The 24,864-nt window shown below is 37.1% G+C and overlaps 1 protein-coding gene across 13 annotated transcripts in view; it reads right to left on the reverse strand.

The window, feature by feature from the left end:
- The window catches only part of LOC103788721 (uncharacterized), a 682,665-nt gene that overhangs the window by 618,595 nt on the left and 39,206 nt on the right, over nucleotides 1-24,864 (reverse strand). For 11 of the 13 annotated variants that reach the window (XR_013528873.1, XR_013528871.1, XR_013528864.1 and 8 more), the window contains exon 2: nucleotides 2,069-2,201. The gene's annotated coding sequence lies outside the window, so the exon portion shown is untranslated. Of the gene's footprint in view, nucleotides 1-2,068; nucleotides 2,202-2,929; nucleotides 5,955-24,864 lie in introns of those variants that run through there. The other 2 variants (XR_013528872.1, XR_013528866.1) reach the window with 2 other exon arrangements.

A 24,864-nucleotide genomic window follows, 5' to 3' on the forward strand; every position in this document is an offset into this window, starting at 1 on the left:
AGCATTAAAATTTCATGGCACAGAAGGAAGCTGCAGGAAAAAAAAAAAAACAGTTTACAAAGGCTCTTTAGGGGGGGAAATAACAAACCAAAGTTTGAAAACACTGAGCTATTTTTGCTGACCTATCCACAGGTCATAATAGCAAATATCTCCAAACAGGCTGATTTCCTTTTTGTCTAGTCAATGTCATTTTTTATTGTTTTTTTTTAATTCCAAAAATACTAACATATCTCTCCCTTTCATATGCCACCCACTGTATTTCTAGTCCAAATTGCCTTCACTATTCAAAGTCAATTTCAAGTTCCACTTTCTCTAACTTCTCTTTTCCCACCAAGCCACTGTAGATTGCTCTTTCTCTTTTCTCAAAAATTGGACTCACTGGCTGCACTGTTTTTATAACAATTGCTCACCATCTGGAATTGTAACCTAATATTTTGCTCATGCATCTCTTCAATCAGGAAGTAAGTATACGTTTGTGTACTTACATACAAACAAAACAGATATGAGCATGACAAAGATGCTGAATATCTTAAACAAACTTGCTGTGAGTGAGGGATGAAAAGAATAGGATTTATATTCTAATTTCTTCGAAAGTAAATTTTTCTGCTAAGACATTATACTACCTAACATATATTGAGTAACTACTGTGTACCGAGCATTGTGCCACATGTGTTCAATCTTATCTATGAAGACTTAATCAATTAATCTTCATAATATCCATGTTACAGCATTATTTTTCTAACACTACAACTACAACAGAGAAATGTAGAAACCTTGCCTAAGGCCACACAGCTGGGAAGGTCCAGGGGAAGTTTTCTGATTAAAACATCATATAAAAGTTCTGAGTTGGCCTAGTGTAGTTATAATCCCAGCTGTAATCTGGGTGTAGCTGTAATCTAGTGTAGCTGTAATCCCAGTACTTTGGGAGGCCATGCTGGGAGGATCATTTGAAGCCAAGAGTTTGAGATAAGCCTGGACAATATAGCAAGATACCTGTCTCTGCAAAAATAAAAATTAAAAAATTCACTGGGCACAGTGGCACACTCCTTTAGTCCCAGCAACTCAAGAGGCTGAGGCGGAAGGATCACTTGAGCCCAGATGTTTGAGACTGCTGAGCTACGATTATGCCACTGTACTCCAGCCTGGGCAACAGAACAAGGCCCTATCTCTTAACAACAACAACAACAAAAAAACACAAAATTCCTAAGCTTAGACCAAAAACTGTTTATCTAAAGGTTCAGTATATATCCCTCCACACACACAATGAATATGCAAACATACACAATTATAAATTACTCATAATATGCTATTCAGTCCTATATTATTAGTAATCCAATATTTTTATACAATGGCAAACCCAGTTATTTACAAATGTCCCTCACTTTCTGTTGGCAATAATAGTAGTAATAATAAATTCTTCATTAACCTGAAACTACTGAAACCTTTTTTATTAACATTAAGTATCCTGAGTTTTGATCCTTAACCCAACATCAACTATTTGTGTTAAGAGGTTCTTAGATATTTTGTAAAACTATTTCAAAACTTTGGAGGAAAAAAAAAAAAAAGTCTGCATGAAGCCTTGAATCCTAGAAAGCATTGTGGACACTTGCTTTTTCTCTACTTTTCTAGCCCGCCGAGTTAATCCTGATTCAAAGGCCATAATAAAGTTAAAGAAGCTCTAGGTTTCAAAGTGTTATAAGAGTACCAAGGGCAGGTCAGACACTGGTTCACAACTGTAGATCCCCTGGATCCAAGTCGCGCTAAATTTAGCAAACCAACACAATATTCCTTGTTTCTGTCAGTTTTCTGATCTTTAGCTTTCAACGGTGTACCATGCCATGAGGTAAAATTAGTGGCATCTAACCCAAAATACCTCAGACATAAATGAGGTCTAAAGTAATAATATATCTTGTCTCTGAAGAAAAATATGTAACTCTAAATTCTCTTGGTGGTCACATCTTGTGCTCGTTTACCTAATGAGCATAAAATTTATTGGATGAATATGTAGGTGCATTTGAGGTGTCTGGTATTGGTTTTTAATAATCAAGGAGAACAGAAGCATTTTTACCTCTTTTCATAGCTCTCACACCAACTTGAGCCAGCACGGCCTTGTTTCCAGAGCTTGACAATGCACGTGAATGCCTGAACACGAGTGTGCAAGTCCCACCACAGTCAGCTACTGTTCTTCACAAACATTTGGCCTTGAAAAAAGAAGAGCAGCAATGTAAATAAATATGTTTATACATGAAGCACTGATTTCTCCATTTTCCACAAAAAGCTTGACATGTTATAAAAAATACATAAAGTAAGAAAGGAAAATACAGACAATATAAAAACAACACCAGGACCAGGAAAAAGAAAAATCAGAATAAACTTTAAAGACAAGAAGAAATTTAGAAGATAGATATAAACATCATAAATTCCCACAAAGTTAGAAAAACTGAGCCATAAATTAAGTTCTGAGTGCTTTGGTAGACAAAATTTAAATTTAAAAAATTGCAGGATTCTCAATACTGTGGGAAAAAAGCAAACCAGTTTATCAAAGAAGTTAAATTTTTCCTAGAAATTATTTCTGAACAATATTTTCAATCTGCATGTTTAACTGGGTTTCTCAGGTAATTCTTGTTTAAACACAAACATTTTTCAACCACCATCATTATATTAATATTTCCTTACAGAAAGTTTGTACAGATTTACAGGAATTTAGACCCACTATCTTTAATTTTTCAATGAATAAGGCTAATACTAATAGCCTGGAGTGCCAAATTCAGTTTTTTAAATAATCTTCTTTTGTGACCTGAGGAATGCTTTACTTAGTGATGAGTGATTTACTAGTTCATAAGAATTGTTTTACATTTGAAAATAACACTAATTGTAACAGCCAGTTGTGACAACCACTCATGCTTTTCCTGCATTCAAGATCACTTACATGCCATGCACTGCCCCTGCTGGGAATACAACAGAAGATTCAGATTTTGATGTTCCTGCCTTCAAGTAGCTCACAGTCTGGCATAGTCTCCATATTCATAATCTTCTGAAAATAGAAGTGAGCTCTGATTCAGAAGCTGTAGTCACCCCCTAAATAGCTCTGTGAACTTCTCCAGTGACACAGTAACAATACTGATAAGGCCAGGCATGGAGGCTCTTGCCTGTAATCCCAGCACTTTGGGAGGCGGAGGCAGGCAGACCATGAGGTCAGGAGTTGGAGATCAGCCTGGCCAAGATGGTAAAACCCTGTCTCTACTAAAAATATGAAAACTAGCTGGGCATGGTGGCATGTGCCTGTAGTCCCAGCCACTCAGGAGGCTGAGACAGAAGAATCACTTGAACCCAAGAGACAGAGGTTGCAGTGAGCCGAGACTGCACCACTGCACTCCAGCCTGGGCAACAGAGTGAGATTCTGTCTTGCACTATTCTGTCTTTTCAGCTATGTATCTTTTACATCACCCTCTGTGACTGCAGTCCCTTTTTGTTAACACTGTTTTCTGTGCCTCTAAATATCATCTTCTGATTTCACAACCTAATTCTCACTTCTAGATATATTTCTGAAAGGTGATTGTTTGAATGATTAGCCTTACCTAAATTAAGTGAAGTTCAAGTTGAACTTTATTTATGAGTTTGCATAGCACATTTTAATACTTTAGGTAAATACAGTACTGTAATAAAACAATGAATGTAAAAACTGCACATAAGACAGGTATTCATAAAATCATAAAGCATTAGACAATGGTCCTAAAGAAAACCATAGCTTTTAATATTTCCGTATTAGACTCTCTGTAAACTGCTATACCTACATCTTTATGTGCTATATGTTTTTTTGTGAGACAACAGCATCTATCAGAAAGGGCTCACAGTAACTTTGGGTTTTTTTGTCAATTGTTTGAAATCTTACACTACATCCAACCTTGAACTCCATTTTGCAATCTTCATCTATCCACTCGTCCATCCATCCATCCATCCACCCATCCACCCACATACCTACCCATCCATCTGTCCATCCAATAAATACTTATTGTGTGCCTGCGTGTGTAAAGCATTGTTCCAGAAGCATTCCCCACATGGGATTTGAGTATACATAGTTTACTTAGGAGGTGCAGTAAACACTGGTCAGAGTATGAAAGAATAAGACAAGGAAGGAGAATTAGCAAATAAAAGATTCATTATCAAGCCAGCCAACGTTGGAGGTGTTGAAGGGCAAGGGAACCTGGGCATATACACACTTATTTCTGTCAGCGATTGGTTAAAAGCTACTTCTTCCCTAGTATTTCAGGCCCAAAGCACAGCAGGCAGAGTCAGCTTCCAGAAACCAAAGTAAGTCATCCAGCAAAGAAATGCAATGCTGAGAGCTGGAAGCCTGTCAGGTGTGCAGCAGTAAGGGAGAGGCGACCTGGGTGCAGCACTGACAGTCTCAGCTGCAGAAGGTACAAACAAAAAGTCCATATTCTCTTTGATTTGACAATCTAAATAGAAAAGAGAGAAACTAAAAAACACCTAAGCAGATAAAAAATGAAGCATGCTTAGATAGAAGCAATTAAGGTGCTAGAGTAGAGATAAGAGAAGCTTACGAAGATTCATTAAGTATGAAAGGCTTCAGTGAAGAGGTGACACTGTGACCTAAGGATAAAAAGAAGGCAACCATGGAAAAGCCAGGGATGCCAGTCAGACAGAAGGAATAGAATGAGCAGAGGCTCTAAAAAGGGAGAAAAGCTTGGCCTCCTGAGGATCTGAAGGAAAGACAAAGTGGCTGGAATGATGAGATGCTTGGTGGGATAGGAAGGGCTTCCCAGGCCAAGGAGTTTTGATCTTATTCTTCGTGCATAGAAAGCCACAAAGATTTTTTAGAGTTCTCCTATCTGGACACATCTATGGCTGGGATGTAGAGATGGACATATTTTACTCTCCCTCTTGTAGCAAAGCTTTACAAGACTCAGCTGACACAATACCACTATCTCTCTACTCCCCTTCCTGACCCCCGAAAGTCTCCAGTCAGGGAGGGAACAAACCTTGGGCACCAGGACACTTCAGAAAGAATTTGTGTAAACACCTCTCATTAGAAACTCCTATCCTTTGAAGTCCTAAATGCCTCCCTTATTAAGAGGGGATATAAACTCTTGCCCCTAGCTATTCCATGTCCTATTCCCTATAGGGCACTACTGCATCCATGAGTTAAACTTTTCTCCTATTAATTTTTCTGCTGTCAATTAATTCACAGGGCCCTGATCATTTAAACATAAGTTGATACAACGCAGAGAAGAATCAGGTATTATCTCACACCAGTAAAAATGGCTACTAGTAAAAAGTGAAAAAATAACGGATGCTGGCAAGGTTGCAGAGAAAAAGGAACGCGTATATACTGTTGCTGGGAGTATAAATTAGTTCATCCTTTGTGGAATACAGTGTGGTTATTCCTCCGAGGCCTAAAAACAGAAATACAATTTGACCCAGCAATCCCATTACTACGTATTTATCCAGAGGAATACAAATCATTCTGTTATAAAGACACATCCATGTGTATGTTCACTGCAACATTATTCACAATAGCAAAGACATGGAATCAACCTAAATACGCATTAATGATAGACTGGATAAAGAAAATATGGTAGACATACACCACAGAATATTATGCAGCCATATAATAGAATGAGATCATGTCCTTAGCAGAAACATGGTTGGAGCTAGAGGCCATTATCCTCAGCAAACTAATGCAGGAACAGCAAACCAAATACCACATGTTCCCACATACAAATGGCAGCTAAATGAGAACACATGGACATATAGCAGGGAAAAACACATTGGAGATATCCAGAGATGAGAGGGTGGAAGTTGAGGAGGAGGGAGAGAGACAGAAAAATGGGTATAGGCTAAATATGTGAATGATGAAATAATATATACAACAAAACCCTATGACACAAGTTTACCTGTATAATAAACATGCATATGTACCCCCTGAACTTAAAAGTTAAAAAAAAAAAACCTGGGTATTACTGATTTCCGATTACACAGATGTCAAAGACTATCATATGGATAATATTGATTCTTCAAAATCTATTAAAATAATCTATCATTCAATATGAAGAAAAATCATGTAGTTGTGTTTAAAACTTTTATATACATAGGTATTTAATGTACTTTTTTAATAGAAACATGGATATGTGAACTTGTGTGTACACCCATACACATATTCAAGAGTGTACATTTTGTTAAGTCTTTATACTTACTACATGTGTTTCTCTGCCTTGTTTTGAATCCTGGTAAGTGTTGGAATGTACATATTGGTATATGTATATCGGAAAATTTTGCAATATATGTTTTGAAATTTCCCACTAATTATTTTGCACTTTACTGATAATTCTGGCAGTTTAATTTTTACATATTTTGGGGCAATCTTGTTAAGGATTTACCAGTTGATGATTCCTGTATATATTTGGTGAATTTCTCTTTTATCATTATGTAGTATTTCTTCTAACCCATTATAGCATACTTTGTATTTATACTGTTTTATCATAAAATTTATTTGTCTGATGTTAACATTTTTATATCCTCTTTCATTTGGTCAGAATTTCTTAGCTGTATTTGGTTCTGTTACCTTAAATCTTGCTATATAGTTTTTTGAGTCAATAGTTTCATCTTTTTAAAATGTAATTTTTTAGCTTGTATCTTTTAATAGGTAAACAGAGTTACATACATTTTCATTACAAGTGTACTTATTTTGTTATCTCATTTTGTAGCTTCTGTTTACTAGCAGTTTGTATTTATTCTTTTCTTCTTTCTTATGTCTACTGGATGAAAAATATTTTCTATATTCTCCTTTTTCCACAATTTATTTGGCCTAGTTATATTTCTAATATTTTAATTTTTTTATATTTTATACCTAAATGCATGCTATTTTTTGACAGAATATAAAGTCATTCATTGCAATATAATGAAAAACTTGTTTTTTTGTCCCAAGTTCCTGACATGGGGCTCCAAAAACCATTGAAATATCCTGAGTGACATGCTAATATGGTAACTAATTTTGTTATGCTAATGAAGCAGCTCACTGTGGGTCCCTGGATAACTTGAGGATGGAGGCCATTCACCAGAAAGACCAACCATATGATTAGCAGGTTGGAACTTTTGCTACCTGACCTCCAGGCAGGAAAAGTGGCCTGGAGATTGTGTTCAATCATGTGGCCAATGATTCAACCAATCTTGCCTATGTAATGAAACCCCAATAAAAACTCTGGACACTGAGGCTCAGGGGAGTGTGCTGGTTAGTGAATACACTGATGTGCTGGGAGGATGACATGTCCTGACTCCACAAGGAGAGGACACAGAAGCTCTGTCTTCACCCAGACCTTGCCCTGTGCATCTCATCATATGGCTGTTCTTCCTCATGTGTATCCATTACAATAAAATTATAACCCCAAACATAATACATTTCTTAATTATGTGAGTATTAACAACTAATAATAAAATATTGATAATAGCAAATTATTAGACTTTCCAAACTTGAGAAAAGCATGGAAAGCACCAAACTTATTTACAGTTACTCAGAGGCATTGGTAGCCTGAGCCCCACCCTGAGACTTGCAGTTGTCACCTGAAGTGAAACCATCTTGTGAAGAACTTTGCCTTTAAACTATGGGATCTGTGCTAATGCCAGGGTAGTGTGTGTCAGAATTGAATTGCAGTATACCCTGTACATGTTAGACAGTTGGGTTGAAATAGAGTATACATTAGCTTTATTCCTTCAAACAAGAAAAAATATATACCATGTTTCATCTACTAAATGACACACTAAAACAGAGACTTCTTAATAGTCAATAATTAATTAAATCATCAATCTATGTTTTAGATTTCCCTGCTCATCTTTCTTACAACGCACACATCTCATATTTGTGTGTGTGTGTGTATGTGTGTGTGTGCCATTTCATTTATTTCTTTCAGGATTTAACATTTAATTATTTGATTTTTAAAATAACTGTAAATATTTTTATTTCTGCTGGAATTAATTGATAGTCTGAGCAATGATTTTAATAACTGCTATCCTTGGAATTCGTTTTCTGTGTTTTGGATTTTGGTTTGCAGGCTTATCTTGACTGGAAAGTTATTCTTCATCTTTCTCTCCTTATCTATCTAGTATAACTGTATTTTAAGGAGATATTTTCTTGTTGACTTGTTTTTTGTTTCTTTGTTTTTTCAGACAGAGTCTAGCTCTGCCACCCAGACTGGAGTACAGTGGCACAATCCTGGCTCCCTGCAACCTCTGCCCACTAGGTTCTAGTGATTTCCTGACTCAGACTCCCGAGTGGCTGAGATTACAGGCATACACCACCATGCCTGGCTAATTTTTATTTTCAGTAGAGACTAGGTTCACCATGTTGGCCAGGCTGGACTTGAACTCAGGTGATCTGCCTGACTCAGCCTCTCAAAGTGCTGGGATTACAGTCATGAGACACCATACTTAGACAGCTTTGTTTTGGTTTGGTTTGGATCCAGAGTCTTGATCTGTTGCACAGGCTGGAGTGCAATGGTGCAATCTCAGCTCACTGCAACCTCTGCTTCCTGGGTTCAAGCAATTCTCATGCCTCAGCCTCCCGAGTAGGCAGGATTACAGGCATGTGACACCGGATTACAGGCATGTGACACCACACCCAGCTAATTTTTATATTATTAGTAGAGACAGGATTTCATCACATTGGTCAGGCTGGTCTTGAACTCCTGACCTCAGGCGATCCACCCAGCTCAGCCTCCCAAAGTGCTGGTATTATAGGTGTGAGCCATGACAGCCAGGGAAGCCACCACGCTTGACCAATTGACGTTGAATTGTGGCTAGAGACAAGAACCAAAAAGGAAAGGCACTAAACACTTTAAAGAGTGTCACCAAAACAAACTGTAAGACGACTCCTGGCATGATGTTTTTAAAGACTGGAAAACCAGACTTACTACTATCAAGATCCATTTCCCCTTAATTCTTTCTCCCTTTATAATAAAAGACTTGGGAAAGGAGGAAAGGGAATGAATGTGTTAACCTTGAGCCACAGGGCTGCTAGATCAAGCAATCACACATCCCACCAAAGAAGGGATGGCTATGTGGACCACTGGCAGGAGTCCAGCGGAGACTGGGCTGCCCCTCTCTGTGATGATCATCAGAGACAGACTAGGTTGAGCCAAATACTTCCTCCAAGAAACCTGGCACAGCACATAAGATAAAAGGCAAAAATTTCAGACAAAACCAGACTGAATCCAAGTCAACCAGGTAGCATTTCCATCACTAACAGAAAATTGATATCCTTCACCAACAGTCCAGAAGAAGCTAGGGCTGTTAGAGGAAATAAGAGAAAATGGAGGCATCTTGGAACCAGACCACAACCAGCCTGTGCCCTTGGTCTTACTGATTTTGTCTAGCTACCAGGGCTCTAGTTCTAGTGTGCGATGGCAGAAAAGAAAAGCCAGATTTTGAAAATATAAGTTTTAAACTATGCTAAAAAGAGTTAGTAGGATAATGTGACTGAAAACTTTGGAATCTACCAGTGATATGTTGTAAGGATGAAAGAAAAAAAAAGAAAAATTTCCATGTTATATCCCAGCACAATGAGATTTCTTCCCAGCCGGTGGCACTGGTTTACCTATAGTCCTCTCCACTTGGCGTGCAGAGTACCCAATCCAGAACCAGGTGTCCGCTTCCTGGAATTCAGTGTCCCAAGATGCAGTAGTGGGGAAGGTGATGAGATGGATAAGGGACAGTTTCTAGTTTCATGCTGTGAAAATTTTGTATTTTTTTTCTAGAGGTGGGGTTTTGCTATGTTGCCCAAGCTGATCTTGAACTTCTGGGCTCAGTCAATCCACCTATAGCAGCCTCCCAAAGTGCTGGGATTACAGGCATGAGCTAACCCTAACCCAGCCATGAGTTTGGTTTTAAAGCACTATTATTCTTCTCCAACACTTCAAGCCTCACCACTTAAATCCAAGCCACCTCTGCTTCCAGACCCAGCACTTAGCAAGCCTACACATATCCCAACTCACCACTGCTTGGCATTTCTGAATATTTTCTGGTTCAACTAAAAGTCCAATTTTAACATAATAATAATGTGGTTTTATTGTTTTGTTTTTAAAATATTTTATCCACCTCTAATAGACATTTTGAGCAGTGAAGCCTCAAAATATGAACTTACAATATCATATTGACCATAAGTCCTGACTTACTTTTTATAAACTCTTAACTATAATCTTTTTCCTCCAACCTCCTCTAAAATATTAATGCTTCCCACTTAGTTCAATGTCTAGCACAGAGAAGGTATTCAGTAAGTAATATCTAATAAGTGAATGCATGACTTTGCCTGAAAAGGGCTCCAGTAATAAAGATAACACAAATAACTGAACATATATAAAGCATTTAGAATATGGCTAGTGCATAATAAATGCTTATAAAATATTAACTGTATTTTAAGCTCAGAAAGTCTGAAGCTAGTTTTCTCAAAAAAATATTTTCTATAAAATTTAACTTCTACACCACTGATTTGCAGTGCAGTGAAACAAAAGGAAGTAGATGTGTCTTTTTTAGAAATCAGAATCTAATATGACACTTCCTAATGAAAACACTAATTAAAATTAATAAAAGGCACCATACTGCAGCGGCAGCTGTCTGACCCTCTGTCCCCTCAGGTATGGATAAGCTTCAACTCTCCAGGATTATGACATGTTTGAGAACAGGTAACAACTTTGCTGTTCTTTAAGGTATTAGTATTCTATAGTCAACAAACAAAAGTGTGGTGACCTGAATTCATTTTAACCCTGAATTTTGATTCAGGGTTAAAAAATGAATCAAAATTTTTAATCAAAATTCAGGGTTAAAAATGAATTCACCCTTATGTTTCAAAAGTGTATTCCTATATATAACTCCCCTCTTTGTTTTAATGTGCTAGATCCCACCACAGCTGCAAATTAATTTTTTCTGCTCCTTAAATGAATTACATGTAACTGTTTCTAAAAATGACTACAGACATGAAAGTCATTTTCACTTAATAACTATTAATCTCATATTTCTTTGTGTCACTTTAGTATGAAATGCAAAAGAAAATTATGCTAAACATTGCAAATTTATGGCAAACACCAGGCTTTGATTTATATTATTATAGATGGTTTATCACCAGAAGCAATCTAAACAAAACTCCATCAGATAGATGTTATAATTTGTATTTATTTCTCCCAGCACTAAATGGTTCTTCAATTTGAGAACTATCATTAATTTCTTATAAATGCAAATCTTCATTTCTTATCTTAATCTACAATGATTTCTCTAAGTCTTCAGAAGATTAGGTTTTACATAAAATATTCAAATAACAATTATAAATGATACTTTGTTTTCCCTAAGCAATCTATTAGCTATTAGCTATGATGCAGAAACTGTTTAAAAGGAATGGGTGGTCTATATTGATCAGGGATACAATGGGTTAATACCAATACCCCTCTTTTCTTTTAAATGATCACCTCACAAGTCCAAAATCAAACCATAATTTTTTTTTTTTTTTTTAGACAGAGTCTCACTCTGTGGCCCAGGCAGGGTGCGATTCCAGTGCAGCGGTGCGATCTAGGCTCATTGCAATCTCCAACTCCCAGGTTCAAGCGATTCTCCAGCCTCAGCCTCCCAAGTAGAGTAGCTGGGACTATAGGCACGTGCCATGATACCTGGGTAATTTCTTGTACTTTTAGTAGAGACAGGGTTTTACTGTGTTAGCCAGGATGGTGTCAATCTCCTGACCTCGTGATCCGCCCGCCTTGGTTTCCCAAACTACCGGAATTACAAACATGAGCCAACGCACCTAGCCAGAAAAACTTTGCTAATGTTTGTGAATATCTTTAAATTGCTTTTCCCACCTCTTTAACTATCTTCTTTTATTTATTTTCTTTCAGGATCTCTGAGAAGACTAAGCCACTGCACTGATCTTAATCAAGAGGTAGCTGCAACTATTTATTCTTCATTTGCTTTTTATTGCAATCTCAAAGCAGAAACACTTGTGAGTCTTCCCCTGCCCACACATACTCAAGAGCAAAGGAGACAAATAACTCTGACCACTCAGACCATGCTTCAGGATTATGGTCTCCTGCAGCAGATGGTTCTCCTGCTTCTTATTTCATCACCTGACCTCCCAAAGCTCTGCTAATATCTTACTGATTTGAGGACTGCACTAGCAGAAATTATCCACCATTCAAAACCTTCCAGCCCTCTGTCCTCTAAAAATTAGAAGATAGAATAATGATTTCTACAGAATTCTAACCTAAGCAGCCTTTTGTCTCATTTGTCAGATCTATCTGTCTAACATCTCCTTGGCCTAAGCCATTCATTGCCATTTTGTCTTTACTGTACATCTCCTTAGCTTATCATGGGAAGTCTCTTATGAGCATGTTATTGATTTTACAATAAAAAACCTGGTTGATTTGGTTTCTGGGTTTTTATATTGCTAATCTATGTTCAACACAAAGTCACAGACAGTGACATCCAGTAGCTCAAAAATAATGGAAATCAGCCAGGTGTAGTGGCTCACACATATAATCTCAGCACACTGAGAGCCCAAGGTGAGAGGATCACTTGAGGCTAGAAGTTTGAGAGCAGCCTGGGCAACGTAGAGAGACTATCCCTACAAAAAAATTTAAAATTAGCTGGGCCTAGTGGAGTCCACCTGTAGTACAAGCCATTGCTTGAGTCTGGGAGATTGAGGCTGCAGTGAGCCAAAGTTGTGCCACTGTACTCTAATCCAGGTGACAGTTTTCTAAGAAAAGAAAAGGAAAAAGAATGGAAACCACACTGCTTTGAGGATAGTTTGATAAAGAATTCATTAATCCACTATTTCTTTCTGGGACATCTACAATGGATCAGCAATCGTATTAAGGGCCTAGAATACGATTAGAAATGAATTGTCTTTGATGTTAATGAAACTACACCTTCTGAGGCCATCACTGACATAGGCCACTTTCAGCCCTGAAGGAAATATTATGTTCATATTAACGTAAGTTTTGTAAAATTTGAAAATGTAAGATATATTTCTACTATTTAAGAGGCCTCTCCCCACCAGGTTTGGGCTACATCGAAGCTAGGATTCACTTTACCCTAGAGGTGAAAGTCCTATATACTGAAAACCATAAAACATTGATGGGAAAAATGAGGAAGACACAAAGAAGTAGAAATATATTCTGTGTTCATGGACTGGAAGAATTAATATTGTCAAAATGACCATACTATCTGAAGCAATAAACAGATTTGATACAATCCTTATTAAAATTCTGGTAACATCTTTCACAGAAATAGAAAAAAACAATTATAAAATTTCTATGGAACCACAAAAGACCCTGAATAGCCAAAGCAAGCTTGAGCAAAAAGAACAAAGCCAGAAGCATCACACTATCTAACTTCAGGCATACTTCAAAGCTATAATAGTCAAAACTTTGTGCTACTAGACTAAAAACACACATATAGGCCAATGAAACAAAACAGAGAACCCAGAAATAAATCCAAGCATTTACAGTCAATTGATTTTTGACAAAGATACCAAGCACACATAATGAGGAAAAGACTATTTCTTTGATAAACAGTGTTGAAAAAGCTAGATATCCACATGTAGAAGAATAAAATTAGACTCTTATATCAGACTAGAAACGAAAATTAACTGAAAAACTTTAAAACTAAGCTCTTATATCAGACCAGAAACAAAAATTAACTCAAAAACTTTAAGACTCAAATGTAAAATATGAAACCATAAAATTACTATAAGAAAAAATAAGGGAAAAGCTCCCTGACATTGGTCTTGACAATGACTTCTTGGATGAACCCAAAAACATAGGCAACAAAAGCCAAGAATAGATAAATGAAATTACATCAAACTAAAAAGCTTCTGGACAGCTACAGAAACAATCAACGGACTGAAAACAAAACCTACAGAATGGGAAAAAATATTTGCAAACCACACATGATAAGGGGCTAATATCCAACACATATGAGGAACTCTGACAACGCTACAGGAAGAAAACAAATCAGTTTAAAAACAGGCAAGTGATCTGAATAAACATTTCTCAAAAGAAGACATATAAATGGCTAACAGGTATATTAAAAAATTGTCAATGAGAGAAATGCAAATTAAAGCCACAATGAGATATCACCTCAAACCTATTAGGATGGCTACTATCAAGAAGATGAAACATTTTAAAGGTGTTGGAGAGGATGTAGAGGAAAGGTACCCTTGCACACTGTTACTAGCGATGTAATTTAGTACAGCCAATATGGAAAACTGTCTAGAGGTTCCTCAAAAAGTTATATATAAAATCACCCTGTAAGTCAGCAATCTCACTTCTGGATGTATATCCAAAAGAATTAAAAGAGGATTTCAAAAAGATATTTACACATCCATATTTGTTGAATTATTCATAATAGCCAATATATGAAATTTACCTGTGTGTCCATCAATGGATAAATGGATAAAGAAAATCTAGTATATATATGCAATGAAATATTACTATTAGCCTTAAAAAAGGAGATCTTATCACTTGTGACAATGTAAACCTGGAAAACTTTAAGTGAAATAAGCAAGGCACAGAAAGACAAATATTGCATGATCTCATTTACATGTGAAATGTAAAAAATTGAATTCATAGAAGTAGAGAAGAGAATTGTGGTTACCAGGGGTTAGGGGATTCGGGATGGGATTGGAAGATCTTGGTCAAAAGACACAAAATTTTATTTGGACAGAAAGAATACGTCCAAGAGATTTATTGTACAACATGGTGACTATAGTTAATCACAGTGTATTATATTCTTGAAAAATATTGAGGTAGATTATAAATGTTCTCATCACACCCCAAAACTGATGTCTTTGAGGTAACACATACCTTGATTAGCCTGGCTTAGCCACATTCCACAATGTATACATATTTTAAAACATGTACTTTTAATAAGAAATAAAACAACTTCAATTAAGAAGTAAATCCCCCCAAAAAAAAATCTAAAGTAAAATGAAACAAAAACACTGGGCTGGGATTGACCCTGGATGTCCAAGAAAAAAACTGTACAACTATAGACTAGGTATCACATGATCCATTAATTTACTAATTGGATGACATAATGGGCACCGAAGTATATGCAAATAAGTCTCTGACATAAAGCCTTATTTTTAATGGACATGCTAAAGTAAAGTCACTCTGCCTTTAATGTATGAATGTCTGGATCAGATAAACTTCTTTCCAGGAATTTGGATATCTTCTGTAAAATCTTCCTTGTACAGATGAAAAGAGTTCATCCTTCTTACATCAAAGATAATTGGCCTCAACATTCAGCATCTTTTCATTTATCAAAATTAAATTAATGTCAGTACTGAGGTACTAAAGTAGTGTACTCTTAGACTGGGGATATGAGGTGGAAGGAAATAGAGAAGACTGACAATTCCATGTGACATCACCTTTCCAAGGTCAAAAAGTATAGGACGAAGATAAGGTAAGTTGCAGATAAAGTCTATGTAATAGATGTTTTTTTCTATTGAAAAATGATTCAAATGAATTATTAGGAAAGTTACTGTATCCCTCCTGGAAAATACTTAAAAACAGAGCAGATTTTAAATTTTTCCACAGAGTCATGGCTATTTCAAATGAGAATTCCTCCTCCAATATTTTTTTCCCAAATTTACTTTTTCAAGAAGTAATAATAGTTTTTACATAGTAAGGGAATCTCCTAGATCAGTGGTTCTCTAAATGTGGTTCCTGAACTAGCAGCATCAGCAACACCTGGAAACTTGTTAGAAATGCAAAGTTTGGGCCCATCTTAAGGTACTGGATCGAAAAGCAGAGATGTAGTCCAGCAATCTGGGTTTAACTGGACCTCAAGGTGATTCTAATGCATGCTACAGTTTGACAACTGCGCCCTAGAGATTTACTGAAAATAAGCCAGGTCAGAAGCACACACATCACCCCCCTGTGGTCATAAATCTGCCCCTGACCACCACACCATCTTACCTGTGTGATCATAACGTGTAAAGGGGTGGGGAGAGGGAAAAGAGTAGAGAAGAAAGAGAAGTGACATTAAGCAGAACAGAGAGGAGGGGGAGAAGGCAAGCAGAAACAAGGGAGAGAGAGAAATTAAGAGAATTCGCTAATTTCTATAAATTTAAGAATTTTATTTCACTCTAAAAAGATCAACAAAAGCCAGACCCAATTTTGTCTACCGTGGCAGACTCACTGCTGTTAAGTTTGTAATTTGTGAAATACGTATTTATTGTAACTGACACAGAGAAAGTCAATAATAGCTTAATGTTCCTAATGATTCTCAAACCATGATAAGTATCTGATAATCTGAGGAGCTTGACAAATCTACCAATACCCATACCCACCTTCTACCAAAGTTGAACAACCTTTACTCAATGAGTCTACCCAACTCAGAGTCTCAGGAATTGTTGCTACATTCCTGAAACTTGCCTCTAACGACCATTAGATAAACAATAAAATGAGCAACTTTTCAAGTCAAGTTCCCAGTTCACTAGATTATAAATGAGATAAAATGTTGAATTAAGGAAAAGCAATAATGTCAAAAGAACTATTCCAATGACAGCTCATTGTAAAAACAGCAAGAAAGAAAAGTCATGTTGCTCAGATTTCAACACACAAATAACATTATGAGAAATACTAGCATGAGAAACATTCTGTAATAGGTTATATACAAAATTATGCTTTTGATTAAAGGCTATATTAAGTAGGTAAACATGATATGTAATCATTCAACAATCATCCATTTGAACTTACCCGCTATTTAATTCCCATGACTGGACAAACATGACCAATATGACCCCCCTTCCACCTCTAAGACTTAATATTAATAATCTCTTTATAAATCTACCTCTCCATACATTGTGTTTCCTGGGGACAAAGACTATTTCTATTAGTCTTTAATCCACAGTATTCTGCACAGTATCTAACACATGGTTGGTGCTTAATAAACACACACTGAATAAAGGAGTACTGTGGTTACTTATCCAACATAGAAGGACATGGGTTTCCCGGGCCACCATGGCTTAGGGACATGGTGTGACATCTTATTCACAGAATAAGAACCATCACTAAACAGGGCTTCAAGCGTTCTGGGCTCCAAAGAAATAATCAGTAAAAGTAGCAAGGGTCGCTGGGGAAGGGAAACTTTAATCCTGCCCCCTGCAATTTCCACCAGACTCGCCAAAACTACCCCAAATAAACATAAGCAGACAAAGCAGTTCTAGGATAAACATCTTGTCTGTCTAAAATGCTGCCACCCTAGCCTTTTATACCCAGACGCTTGGGGGCACCAAGGTCAAGCAAAAATAAAGGCTTTTTTATTCAGTCATTTCAATACCCAGCAAGTTTCAGGAAGAGAGAGACATTGTTGAAGGTTTCAGTACTCTATCTATAGATGGTCTTGGCATTTTTTCTCTCTCCCTGCCTCTGTTCCTGGCCTAGTAGTCCACCCCTTTACGTCATATCACATCCTAACCTGCTGCTGTGCTTGAGCATGAATCTCAGGGCACAGACCAATGAACTCAAGTTGTTTCCTATTTCTAATCCCATCCAGTCAGCCATTGAAGATCCTCTGTATCAGCCAGCTGTCATGATCTCTTCTCAGAGAAGCAACTGCTCCCACAATCTTCTCCCCCAAGCACAGAGCAGAAGCCCTCCCGAGCTAGTCTCCAGGCTTCCACACTCTGGGAATGACAACGAAGAAGAGAGAGGCCCCAGAACGGAGTATTCAATCAGGTTCAAAGACAAGCCTTTTCCCTAAGCCCACCTCAAATATTGTGAAAGGGAACAATGATTGCAAACTGGGTCACACTGCAAAATATGCAACTTTTTGATTGACGAAATATAGTTCTAAGCAAATATGTAATATCTACAAAATAAATAAGCATTAAAAAACACTGAGATCCCATTTGTCTATCTTGGCTTTTCATTGCAGCACTGTGTACAATAGCAAAGACCTGGAATCAACCCAAATGCCCATCAATGATAGACTGGACAAAGAAAATGTGGCACATATACACCATGGAATACTATGCAGCCATAAAAAACAGTGAGTTCATGTCCTTTTTAGGGAATTGGATGAATCTGGAAACCATCATTCTCAGAAAACTGACACAAGAACAGAAAACCAAACACCACATATTCTCACTCATAAGCAGGTGCTGAACAATGAAAACACATGGATTCAGGGAGAGAAGCATCACGCATTGGAGGCAGTTGTGGGGGTTGCTAGGGGAGGGACAGTGGGGTGTGGGGAGGGATAACATGGGGAGAAATGCCAGATACAGTCAAAGGGTGAATAGAGGCAGCAAACCACCTGGTTATGTATGCACCTATGCAACGACCCTGCATGACCTGCACATGTACCCCAGAACCTAAATAAAATAAAAATTAAAAAATAAATTAAAAAAAAAACACTGAGATAACTTGGAACTAAATGCTAACAAGCTTTCTTCTACATGTAGAATTTCAAGTCTTTGTTTGTTTCATACCACCTTCATTTATTTTACAAATTTTCCATGGTGAAATATAATTTGGAAAATTACCATTTTTAAAAATGCATAATTCAGTGGGGCTGAATCTGAAGTCTCGTCTTCATTTAAGTTAGTCTGAGTCTGAATAGCTATGAAGATTTTTATCTGTTTTAAAGTTATTAAGAACAAAAAGTGGAAGGAGGCTGATACCATAGAAATACATTTTTAAATCCCAAATACTTAATAGCATATGTGATTTGCCCTAGATGCACATGTATTTCTTCATTTACTCATACTGTCTTCTTCTCTCCAAGTTCAGAGTTGCTCCATAATAACTGACCCAGTCACTATAATATCGACACATTTTCAAGAATTCGCCGTTGAAAATCAAATTTCTTCCAAATATGCAACCCTCGGTCTTTTTCATTTTTGTACAGCCCCCTCCCATGTGGCATTTTCTCTCTTCTTAGATTGAACACTAAAGGTTTGTGAAGAAGGCAGAGAAGAGAATGCTTACAAAGCATCTAGTATGTGCTAGCACTGTGTTTGGTACTTTAGATACAGGATTATGGTTTAATATATTTAGAAGAATCCAGAACTCAGGTATAGTGCCTCTTAAAGGGAAACTCCCTAAACAGCTAGCTATTCTATGCTTCTATTTTTTAGACTGGAAATCTTGCATATTTCAAGCTCGCCTGATTTTATGTCACATGTCTGAGTAATAATAGCAGAAAAAATAAAAGGAAGGAAAGAAGGGAACAAGAGAGAAAGGAAAACAGATATGTATCATGATTTTCTATACACGTATGCAGACACACACACGCAAATACACAAATACACACACACATACGTATGGACATATATATAAATCAAATAAATGCATCAGCTGTGAATAGATTTAATTGTTATTCTATTCCTTTTTCTAACAACTGTCAGAGATAATGAGAGACTCTACTCAAAGGCCAAGTTCAGAATACAAAACAGGATTCCTGGCCACCCTTCTTTTACAGAGTAATTGTTAAGCCAAAAAAATATTGGTACTATAATGTATTTATTTATGAAATCTTCTACAATTCTCACCCACAGTGATCACAATTTTTTCTAAATTCCCATTTCATTTAGGGCCTAACCTATAATACTTAGCAGTCAATTATATACTATTTCTGGCTTTTCTGCTCGTTTTCTCCCCTGTGTTAATATGTTCTCTTTTCTGAAACAATACAAAGCCTTTGAGGACAGACGCCATATCTTAGTATCTTCCATTATGCTCGGCTCCTAAACATTGACATAGGTACTGAAAACATTGTTATGTGAACCCTAACCTTAGACATACTTACCTTCTCTGTAAAGCCACATGGCATGTTGTTTCTCCCACTCTTGAAATGTGTGCAACACTGTTTGTGTGTCAGCTATGTGGGCGCCAATCTCTCTGCTCATGATGCTGATACAACCTTAGGGGGAGAGCCAGTGCCTTTCCCATCTCTGCAACCTCCTCAGGGCTTCAGGGTGCAACTGGTACATCATAGGTGTTCGAAATATATTGGATTTTAATTAAGAATGGAATTCTGATATATCCCCAAGTCATCCAAGTATAAGCAAGGTTTTCTAAGGACAATGAGAAGGCTAGGAAATTCACTGTCTTTTTACATCAAGTTTTTTTTAACATTAATACCCACTTTTAAAAAATACATACCTTAGTGGAAAAGGCACAGATGTTATAGTCAGAGAGTCTTAGTCAAAATCAAAGCTGCTACCACTTTCCGTGATGAAGATTTATTTTCAGATGTGTACTTTAGCAGCAAAAGTCCTTTTGTGATCTTTAAAATTGGAATTACTCAAGAAACACATGAATTAAATATTTAAACAATGTAAGAAGTTATTGAACAAAACTTGAAAGATCTCTCTACTTTGTCCCTCCTTCTGCTCAACCACCTCAAAATAATCACTGTCAGCCATCTAGTGTATTCAACTCTGCTTCTCTTTATCTGCATTTATATCAGTGTGAGAATATATATATAAACATTATTTTGTATTTGTTATATAAATTGACCTATTATACATATTGTTTTATATTTTTAAAATTAATTTTTATCTCATTCAATATTTGATATCTATCCTGTGTTTCAGTAGCACTAACACTTTCTAACTACATGACTTCAAAAATAATAAATACTCCAAGCCTCAGTTTCTTTATCAATAAACTGAAGATGGTATCTACTTTATAGAATTGGGGTAAAGATAAAAAAAAAAAAAATAGGGCTGGTGCGGTGGCTCACACCCGTAATCCCAGCACTTTGGGAGGCCAAGGCGGGTGGATAATGAGGTCAGGAGTTCGAGACCAGCCTGACCAACATGGTGAAACCCCTTCTCTACTAAAAATACAAAAATTAGCCAGATGTGGTGGTGTGCGTCTGCAATTACAGCTACTCAGGAGGCTGAGGCAGGAAAATCGCTTGACCTTGGGAGGCAGAGGTTGCAGTGAGCAGAGATTGTGCCACTGCACTCCAGCCTGGGCAACAGAGCAAGACTCCATCTCCGAAAAAAATGAAAAAGAAAAAGATTTTTAAAAAATAATGTATGCCAATCACCAAAATTGTTGGTGCTATATAAAATGTAACCATTATTGTGGTAGTGGTGGTGGTTGTCATTGTTACCACTGAGCCATGCAAATTAGATGAGAAAATTCCTAGCGTCCTCTCAGGCCTGATCTAGAGTGGGATTTTAGACAATCAAGACAGTAACTTCAAAATCTTTGATATCATAATTTGCTGTTTGCAGGAGGACTCTATTCCTCACTTACAAAACACAAAAAGTCACTGGGACCACATGGGAACCTTGATTTGCTCTGTTCCCTAAGGGGTACAGAAATGGAAGCATAAGAGGGAATATCTGTCTCCTAATTGCCTTCCAAGGAATCAGTGTGAGTTCAGCTTTTCACATCCCCAGCATTAACCAGAGCCAAATATATAAAGACCTGTTCACAGCAGTGGCTGCCTGACATTAGATTGTGACGAAAAACAATATCCACTGGCGGCTCGTCTACAGCTGTTCTCCCTGCCACATGTGCCTTCCTGCTACAGGAAGTTATGCACCACATGTCTATCAACTCTGTATTTAAGACAGCATCTCAATGCGTTCGTTTTAAATCAGATATGAAGTGTTGATCAAAACTGAAGTTTTCCAGATGCAAGTACATTTATCTACAGCACTTCTAAAAAGAGGGAGAAAAGCTCAAAGTCTGTCAAAGTTAATTAGATTCATACAAAAAGCTTAACAGTCCTATGCAATGTTTTTATTCTGTTACACATAAATGTACAATAATTCCGTGAACATTGAGTTTAATTGCTCCTAATATTGTAATTAAGGTTATGCTTTGTATAAATATCAACTCATCATTTACTGTAACTACCGACCTATTTAAATGATGAAGTCAATTTGACAGTGCATTCTTGAAAAGAGAGCCTTTTAAGAGTTTTGCTCTTATGTGGTCTGGAATACTAATGCAGGTTAATTGTGAAAACAAGCGTAGTGCAGACTTCAGAATTATCTACACATTTTAGTGATAGAGCAATGTAACCACAGTTCTATGTGGCCTGCTGACCTAATGCCATGAATAACATAACGGCCATTAAAAGTCTGCATGTCTGTCTCTGGAAAACCAGAGAGTTCCTTTTTAAAATTTACATTTTAAGTCTGCCCTTTAAACAGACACCCTTTAACTACTGTATTTGTGATTCAGATGATCAGATAATTAGATGTAAGATTAGATGCGCCAGAAGAGATGGCTGCCTCAATTAATCTTACAGTCTGTGCCTCTGCAAATCACTGCTTGGTGTGTAAGAGAAAATATCAAATTAAGTTTTCAGAAGCAGGGAAATTTCAAGTCTGCAGTCATTTTAATTCCATCTGAGGCAAGGATATAATTTATTACCGTATTCAGAATTCACACTCCCTTTTTCCAAAACACCTAGTTTAATTAGAGAGTGGAGCCCCAAAAGAGTAGAAATAGGAAAAAAATAAATAAAAGTCTTCCAGTGTCCCTCAGTGATCACTATGGTAATCCGAGAGACAGTATCTGTTCTGAAGTCTGTCTTTGCCCTGAGTGAATACTGAAAGATTAGACATAGTGAGGCTTTTCCTTCAAGTAAACGTCACCACTGGCTTTGGAAAGAGCACTGTGACATCTCTCATCTGGCAAATGCTCCAACTGCTTTTCTTCTTTTTACTATTGATTTTCATGTTCACATTTTACAAATCGCTATGTCTTCAAAAATGATCTAGTAACTGGTCTCATAAAATTCAAGATGCAAAAAAATCTCATATTGCCAACTATATGTACTTTTTATAAATAGAATATTTTTAACATAATAGAAACATGAAATAAAAATAGATCTAGAAACTAGAAAACAGATGGCAACAAAAGATACCAGTAATTATCCTTGGGTGCTATTAAGAGGGAAGTACAAAATAGCCAATTTTTTATTCTTTTAAGATTTCTGAAAGCTACAGTGCAGGGGTAAAATAGACTTACTGCTTCTTCTTAAGTTACAGGGTAGTTTTAAAAAGTGGGGATGGGTGGAGCTGCTTTTGAGTATTCTAGTTCACAATTCCTAGATGTGAAATCATATTCTTGAATCCTATGCCAAGACATTGCCATGAGAAATCGGAACACAAAGTCATTTGAAGGCTTCACATTATCTAGGAATGCTGTATTTCTAAGTTCGGGTTAAGCTGATTTAAAAAGTCACCATATTTACTTATTCAAGAAATATTTATAAAATACAAGAAAGCTTTCAAAAAGAAAGAAGCATCTGCAAATTAATTCCTAGGGGTAAGGAATCTCAGTAAATAACAAGAGGGCAGGAATAGCTTGTCATAAACTATTTAATATTCCTCTGATCTCTGAATACAAGGGTGACAACACATGGAAACATGCTAAAATCTTCAAGGACACCCAAAAGAGAAATCTGTTAATATCAAACTGGAACCAGCACTAATGGGCTTGACCCCATTTATTACCTGATATACAACTAGAATATGTTTTGCAAATTTGTATCTAAGATTCACTTCTGCAGGACAGAGAACCCAACCCCTTATTTTTTTCTCCTTTGAGTCCACACAATAGTTATATTCTCTCTAACTAGTGCTAAGGATTTCATACATATGGATAGATCCTATTCCCCAAACTGAATGGTAAGCATTTAAAGGGCAGGGGGATACCTGTTGTGTATTTTTATTTCCCTTCATTACTTGACCTTGTGTTAAGAAATGCTGAGTGTATGATAAAATTATATTGTTTGCTAAGAAGAACCATGGCAAGGAAAACCTAGCCACACTCCCTCCACCAAGTGGAAAACTGCTTGGGGCATTGTAAAGTAGCAAAACAGTATATGTATATTATACACCAGTTAAAGCAATTCTTTAAGCATGAAGTATGTGACCCTGCCCCCATGGCTCCCTCATGAAGAATACTTCCTAGCTTGTCCTTGATCAGTGGTAAGCAGGCACCAGCTGCCTACATAGTTTATCTTGGTTCTATGAGAGAAAACAGAACATCTGTTTGCTAATAATAGTCACCTGTTCAGAGAGAATACGTGGGTCAGAATCTGCTCCAGGCCCACAGCCCAGAAGGCTCTCAGCTCGGAAAGCTGTTGGACGCCAATAGTCCCACTTTGCTGTTCTGTCTGGGTATCTGCTTCTTAATACCTTCAGTGCCACCTGGGTGGGGGTTTCTATGGCCTAACTGGTCTCAGTAACCTTACACCGAACCAGCCACAAAGCAGGGACTGAACTGAGAAGATGAACGGAAGGATGGGAAGGCAGAAAGAAAGAGTCATAAGAGAAGCAAGCTTTGATTCCAAGGATTTGCTTCACGGTGTCCTTTTCCTTCTCCAGTTTTCATCATGGCCTCAATATTCAACCAATCACCCTATTGTCTTTGTGTTATCTCTGATTTTCCCTTTACACCCACCCAGGTCTTTCTTCACAAGTTATTTCTCATGATTCCCTCCTTTACTTAGTTTCCTTAGCAGCTTACCTAGAATAAGCTGTTATTACCTCTTCACTAAGCTAATTCAGTAGCTCCTAACTGATCCTTTTGTATTAATTCCTCCCCAAAGGTTTATCTCCTGAAGCTCTAATGGTGCTCTTTCTTCATAAGTCTTTGCTGACTTTGAGAAAGCACAAAACACACATTATGTATTTCAGCTTATATGCACTACAAACTACTCTTTTCAGTGCTGTCCCCTTTCCTCTTCCCATCTTCATTGGTCAAAATGTCATCTCTCCTTTAAGACCAAAACCAAATGCCTTCCCTCCAGGAAAGCTTTATATGTCCTCCCATAGTCCAAGCTCATTTCTGCCTGTTGTTTGCTCTCGTAGAAATG

The sequence above is a fragment of the Callithrix jacchus genome, chromosome 17 (genome assembly GCF_049354715.1).
Source record: "Callithrix jacchus isolate 240 chromosome 17, calJac240_pri, whole genome shotgun sequence".
Taxonomy (NCBI): domain Eukaryota; kingdom Metazoa; phylum Chordata; class Mammalia; order Primates; family Cebidae; genus Callithrix; species Callithrix jacchus.